Source organism: Eptatretus burgeri, chromosome 11 (assembly GCF_056783735.1).
Source record: "Eptatretus burgeri isolate ZD-2024b chromosome 11, Ebu_testis_v1, whole genome shotgun sequence".
NCBI lineage: Eukaryota > Metazoa > Chordata > Myxini > Myxiniformes > Myxinidae > Eptatretus > Eptatretus burgeri.
In genome coordinates, this window is record NC_140971.1 from 76,372,287 (window position 1) to 76,379,961 (window position 7,675).

Consider the following 7,675-nt stretch of genomic DNA (forward strand, 5'->3'; position numbering starts at 1 on the left):
TTCTATTCACCCTCTCATTTGCTCAAGGTCATCTGCCATCTGTTTGGAAATCAGCAAACATTTCTGCCCTGCATAAAAAAGGTGCAAAAACAGATCCCTGCAACTACAGACCAATCGGCCTTCTCCCAATCATCAGCAAGGTTATGGAATCCATCATCGCTTCAGACATTAAATCCTTCCTCTTCTCCAATGGCTTGGTTTCAGATCTTCAATTTGGATTCAGACCAGGTCACTCCACCCTGGATATGCTGCTTCTCCTCTCTCAACAATGGATGGAGGTACTCAATGCCAGACGTGAAATCAGAGCCATATTCCTAGACATATCGCGTGCTTTCGATATGGTTTGGCACCCTGCACTGCTCTCCAAACTCTCTTCCTAGGGTATCCAAGGCAATCTCCACTCTTGGCTTGCAGACTTCCTCTCCTATCGCAGCCAAGGTGTGGCCCAACATGGAGTTCTCTCATCCCCTCTTCCTGTCCAAGCAGGAGTTCCTCATGGCAGCGTTCTGGGCCCTGTTCTTTTTCTGTTTTTTTTTTTTAATCAATAATCTCTCTGCCTCTCTGGAAAATCCTCTTTATCTCTTTCCTGATGACTCAACCTTCTGTTGTACCATCTGTCATCCCTCAGATTGGCAAGCAGCAGCCTCTTCTCTCTCTGCAGATCTGGATAAAGAGGCTGAGTCATTGGGTCTCTCAGTCTCTCACTGCAGGCAGGTCAGCGGTTTTTCTGTCTTCGACCATCTCCTCTCCAGCCTTGCCACCCCCCCTCCCCCGCTCTGTCTGCGATATGTGATATGTCCCCCCCAATATTTCCACAGGGTGCTCAAGGTCTGCCAGCAACCCCCTTCTGGTAAAACAACCAAAATGAAGAATCACTGCTCACCTTCACTCTTTCATTCCTCGTTTAACCCGCATTTGGAACAAACTCCCACACTCTCTTCACTCCCACTCTTTTCTCCAGCTCGACAAAACAGCAATTCACCACCACCTTCTTTCTTCCCACATGCAAAATCATGATCTTTTCTACCCCCGTGAATCCACCCCAAATCCACCTCCTTCAAATTCCCTGCTTTCCTTCCTGAAAGTCCCTGTCGTGTAAGGACCTGAAAGTCCCTGTTGTGTCCATCTTGCTTAACCTGTGTACCCCACCCCGATCCCTCTCCCTTCCACTTGTCTCCTAATGTGTCTGTTCCACACTGTTGTACGTTCTGTCTCCTGCTCCCCTTGTTGTGCGTTCTGTGTTAGCTCTCATTCCAGCCTCGACATTGTATTAACAACAAAAAACGCAGACCTGCTCCATTGCTCCTTTGGTTAAATTTCCTGTTTAGTAGACAGGTGATCCTGGGTTCAAATCCAGTGCTTTTTTTTTTTTTGGTGTCATGTATATCCTGAACACCTCAGTAGTGTCATGGTTAGAGTGTTCACTCTGAGATTATTATCTCCACCACCGAATGTGAAGGAGGTGATGTTTTCACCCTTCTGTCCGTTTGTTTGATTCTTTGTTTGTTTGTTTGTGTGCAGGATATCTCAAAAAGTTGAAGACGGATTCGGATGAAACCTGGTGGACATGTTGCGTGTGTAAAAGGACAAATTGATTAAATTTTGGTGAAAATCCAAATCCGGATCTGGATACGAGAATTATTTAATTTTTCTCAGTGATTCTTCACCTTTGTGATAGAACGACAAAAACGATATATGGCATGATATTTCAAAAATATATTGGGCCCAATATGTTCTCGTGTATCAGGCATTATGTTGTGGAGGTATGTGTTCCACTGAGTGCCCTTCGAGTTGTTATTGTTATTACTCTGCATACGCAAAGCGAAAAGTGGGATTAAGCAATTGGTTCACTTTGTTTGTCCATCTGTCTACAAACGTCAGCTTATGATCGACGAACAACTTCATTTCAATTGCATGTTATATTTTGAACAAGAATCAGAACATGATTTGGAAAACGAGCTTGTAATTCGGCAGTACTTTGGCTCTGAATTCATCCCAATCGCACATGCGCAGACAGGAGTGAGATAATATTTTTTGTCTTTCTGACTGTCTGGCAGTCAAACAAAATTGAGAATCATTCAAAACAAGAAACTTACTGTTTTTAGCAACATCAAAAGACACATTTTGTATTTGGACAAAATAACTTTTGTAATGGGTTAAATAGGGTGGTGTACAGGATGGTGGTGTAGAGGATGGTGGTGTACAAGATGCTGCATCAACATCGGTAAACTTCCAATTTTTTTTTTTAAATAACCTTTAAAATGTTTTTATTTCAATTGAATTACATACTACTCGAAGCACCAGCTCCATACGGGAGCCGTCAAGGGGGTCATGTTATTATATTTATGCCTATTTTACTCCAAGGGGTCCCAGATTACACACCCAAAAAATGGTTGCGATCGGTTCAGCCGTTTTTTCGGTACCTGGGAACAGACAGACGGAGACTTATAGTCAGGGCCGGTGCTACCATAAGGCCAACTAGGCAGCCGCCTGTGGTGCAGACCTCAGAGGAGCACATTACTGATCTTTAAGGGTCACAGTTTTTTGCAAATTATTGTTTTAAGAAAACACATAACAAAAGGAAAATATTGTTACAGATTCTCGCTCACTGGCGTGCGAATGACCGCGTCTAACCAATAGCGGCCGCTTCGCCCACCGAACGGACAATCCAGTCGCGCTTTTCGGATCAACGCCGGAAACCAGCCACGGGTGTGCTTTAAGCACACCACAACCTTGTCCGTACTCTACCCACGCGCTACAGGGTCAATCGCCCAATTGTCGATATACCTCATTAATCGCAGGCATGCACGTATGCAAAACACGCATGCAGTCATGTATCAATCAAGCAAAAGTAATGCAAAAGAAAGAGCTAATACCGTCTATCTATTATGTACAGTCACTTATACAGTTCTACTTGACGGATTTGGTGCCACAACGTTCATACAAAGAAAAGCAACGAAAAACCCCAGGACAGATAAGGGGTAGACGGGACCCCTTGGGGTCTTTATAACACGGAGCCGTGTGGACCGCAGGGGCTCCGCGAGACCGGGCTGGCTACCATCACCTCGCTGGGGTGACCCGCGGTAAGGCACGACTCGGCGGGCCACGCGCCTTGGCTCCGCTGCGCTCTCTCCTCCTTTCCACACACCTCCACAACCTCCCGCAGCCGACGACTCGGAGAGCGACCGCGAGTGAGAGAGACCCAGGTAGAGAGAGACTGACTCGACGGACAGGGAGCGAGTGACCACGACCTCCAGACCTCCAGCTCTCGACCTCAGTACCTCACAACCTCGAGAGACAGACAAAGACCTCCAGACAGACAGACCGCGACCCTCTCCTCAGCCCGCACTTTATACCCACGGCGCGTCGCCCCTCCATACTTCCAGCACGCGCGGGAAACTTCCAGAAGTTCGTGGTTGTTGCCGCCAAGGGAGTGTGTCGCCGAGGGCATTGTCCGCCCAAAATCAGGCCCCTCCTTTACATCAACTTTGACCCCTGGCTTGATCCGCACCTCCCCCGTCCCAGCACACGGGAAAGCAAGAAAAGGGGGAGGGGAAATCCCAGGCGTTATCAGAACTTCTCTCTTCGGAGCTGTGGTTCTGCCGGCACTCCGCAGGGGCAACGCGTTTTCCAACCGTTGCCTTTGTTTCCTTTGTTGATAAGTATCCATGGTGTAGATGTTATTCGATGTGGAGAGGTTTGTGATGTGGTTGTTGAGCTAGTAGTGTGGTCGTTGAAATGCGGTTGTGGAGAAGGTGGTTGTGGTGATGCTGGCGTTCGTGGTGGTCATGAGGGTGATGTGGTTGGGTGGTTGACGAGGTGGTGGTGATCATGGTTGTTGTGGTTGGTGGCACTTTGTGGTGGTAGTAATGGCGGTTGGTCCAAAATAATGATAGTAAAAGAAAAACACTAACTCAAAGATCACAGCCCTGATCACACGAATAAATCCCATTCGACAACGGTGGGGAAATCTATCTGAACACAGACTTATTGGCATAACTGATCTAAGGACCTATATGGTGCTCTGCGAATTTCCACTGCCGTAACAATATATTATTTAATTGTTCATAATAGTTTATGGTTCATTGTTTGTTCATAACCAGTTTATTGTTTTCAACACTAACAATACTGTTTCTTTCTTTATCTATCTATTCTTCTTTCTTTATCTTTCATTCCCAGCTTGGTGACAAAATTTGCAAAGGAAAAGGCACGCAAAGTTATTTTGATGTGTCTGAAATTGAAACTTTTATGGGACGTTTTTAACTCTGTTTGTCTGTTTTTTGTTTGTTTCTCTGTCTGACTGTAAGCAAAATATTGTGGTAAAATAAATTTACCAGTTTCAAGTTTTGTGGTTTTTATTTTTTCTACTAAACATCTGTTTTTAAAAATCGAAGTTGGCAATTTTTTTAGGGGGATGCAAGTAGCTGGCCTTGCATTGGGTGCAAAATAGTCTGGCGCCGGCCCTGATTATAGTAAGATAACATAGCAGAACACAAAGCACCTTTTTAACACTTTCAACACCCTTCCGTTTAGCAGTACTTGGACAAAATATTATCGCATTTTTCCTCATTACGACCAATAAAATTGCCACTTGTTGAACTCGCTCATGTCCTTGTTTCTAAAGACAGCATGGGGTAAGGTGTTCTACGAATTCTCTCGCTACCTCCGCCACCGAAGATAGACAGAGATTATGTTTTCACCCCTATATCTGTTCCTTTGTGTGCAGGATATCTCTAAAAGTTGGACAAATTTGAAGGATATTTCGTGCAGAGGTTTCATGTGTGACAGCGACAAAATGATTAAATTTTGGTGAAGATCCAGAAACAAGAATTTTTTTTTAAGCGATTCTTCATCATTAAGAGATCGGGCCAAAAACGATATATCACACAATATCTCAAAAAGTTATGGACTGATTTGGATGAAACTTGGTGGACACGTTGGATGTGTGACAAGGAAGAATTGACTCAATTTGGGTGAAGATCCAGATCCGGATCCAAGAACTTTTTAAATTCTTTAACTGATTTTTCACTATTGAGAGATGGGGCCAAAATGATATTTAGCATGAAATTTCAAAAGGTTGTTGACGAATCATGCAAAAACTTGGTGGACGAGTTGGGTAGGTGACAAGAACAAGCTGATTAAATTTTGGTACAGGTCTGGATCCAGATCCGGCCTTTCAGTGGGATTCAAAACGCTGGCAGTAGTGTGCACTCTACCGAGAGCCATTCTAGTTTAGTTAGCTCTGTGTTGTCGTACCCGGTCTGTGGACATCTGAGCGTGGGTGTGCACACCTAGTGCAGGGAGACTAGCTCCAGTGCAATCTTTGACCTCCGACACCTGTTTATGAGGCCTCTTATAAAGACTCGTTTCACCACAGTTGGAGATGCTGTTTAGTTCATCACTTCACTGAGAACACACGATCTTCAGGAGAAAACCAGTACCACAAGCACTGCAGATTCCCATGATGTGCATTGCTGCCACCAAGAGACAGGCTTTTCCTCCGTCTTCAAAAAATTGCAACCTTCTCTCTTGTCCATAGTGTTATGCACTAATACAAACAGGCCCACAATCACGTTGCAGTGTTTATCAGTTCTACTGGGCTGAATGATTTGAGCCCTCTTTGAGCACCATCTCCAGCATTCAGCTTGGACCGAAGAGAACAAAAAACAATAGCAACGAAGAAATTTAATCTTTAACATTTGTGAGTCAATGTTTCTTCATACAACAATCCACGGGCTATCACGTTTGGACATATGATGCTTATGGCCTTCCATGTCATGAGAAATGCTCAAGCTGAAAGTACAGCCATGAATCGAACCATCTGACATTGGCCAAAAACGTGCGTCTTCTGTGCTTCTTTGCGCTGAGCAATAAGGAAACAAGTCCTGCAAAGTAAACTTAGTGTGGTCTGCGAGTTAGCAAATGTGTTTACTTTTGATGTCATTAGTGGAAAGTAAATGTATAATTAGGTTTTGATTATAAAATGTAGGTTTAGAGGGACTTGTTGACAATGGAAGATTCGTGTGTACTGCATTAGAGATTTACTATCACCCAGGTACTCATGGTACCGTATTTCATGTTTCATCCACATGTATTTACATTGTTCAATGAAATTATAGATGCACGAGCAATAGTATCCACCCCCAGTGACGGGAAAAATTGAAGTTAATCGATCAATTTTAATTATTTCATGGACTTTTAAATGTTTAATTGTGTTGCACTCTTGGTTTCACTCAGAGCCAAAGCTCTGAGCTACTTATATGGCCCACTGTGAAATGGTGGTGCAACATAGGGCAGAGGAGGTTGGATTTGCTTCAGAAGAGGGAAAATATCCTGGTTGTGAAATAAAATTTGGCATCAACATTACTCATGCCTGTTCTCCCGTCATTTCAAAAGTGAATGTTGAGCTTTTCAAATGCAGCGGAGGAAGCAGCTGCCATAAACGGGAGACAGATAAACTCATGAACAGACACCACGGTTCACAATATACAATAGATGACTTCCCTTCCAAGGGACTTCAACACAGATAGAGACCATTCGGCCCATCAAGCCTGCACAATGGTTGCCAACCAATAACAGGTTTTTTTGGATACAGAGTCCTCCAGGCTCATGGAAGAGCAAGAATACTAAATGGATCAGGAGGCAGGCAACGGGACAACGGGAACAGTTGAGAGGGGGTTGGGGGAGTGGGAGGGGGGCACCAACAGTGGAGTTGAAAAGCAAAGGGGAGTGGGTGTATATATAGTTATCTCGTTCCGTCAAGTTGTGCCCGACTTCTGGTGACATTAATGATCAGATTTCTCCAAACATCCCAATCCTACACTGCTTCCCAAAGCAGTGCAGGATTGGGATGTTTGGCAGAAATTGCTTAGTTGCAGCTTTTACCCCATCTATCCAGCACATACTGCACAAGGTCTGCCTCTGCCCCTTCTTCCCTCAACCATACCCAGCATGTTTAATTTATTCCGTGGTTTTCTGTATGCATGGTGTCCAAAATATGATGCTTTCTGTTTCAGTGTCAGTGCTTCTCATGCACATGGTGGTCTAATTTGTTTGTTCTTCTTGGACTCTGGAATTTTTAACATTAGTCTTCACATCCGAATCCATGTATGACTCGCATCCATAAATTACATCTGGAAATACCAGATCATTCACCAGCCTCCTCCTGGTTTGTTTTGTCACATCTTTATCTTTCCAGATCTTTGTCCATCGTGACATTGCTGTTCTCCGCAATGATAACTGTCCATTAATTTATCCTTCACATTTTACACTAACTTCAGTCTTAGAACCCAGGAAGATGAAACTTTCCACTATTTACACACAATGGTCTCTCAATCTGAACACGTCGATCTTGGGTTGGGGGGTGGGGAGGAGGGGACGCAAATTCTCAATGTAAATATTGTTGTGAATTTGCGCCCCGCCGGCGTGCGAACAACCGCTTTTAACCAAAAGAGCTGCTTCGCCCACCGAGCGTGCAATTCAGTCGTGACCCTCTCGGAACAACGCCGGGAGCTGGTCACGGGTGGGGGTTTAACCTCACCACAACTCAGTCCGCATTCTACCCGCGCGAAATAGGGTCCAATCGCCGAATGGTCGATTTACCTAAGTACCCGCGCAGATAGCGTACCGAGGAGTTGTACCACGCCACAGGTCGACTCCGGACACGAACCGCTTA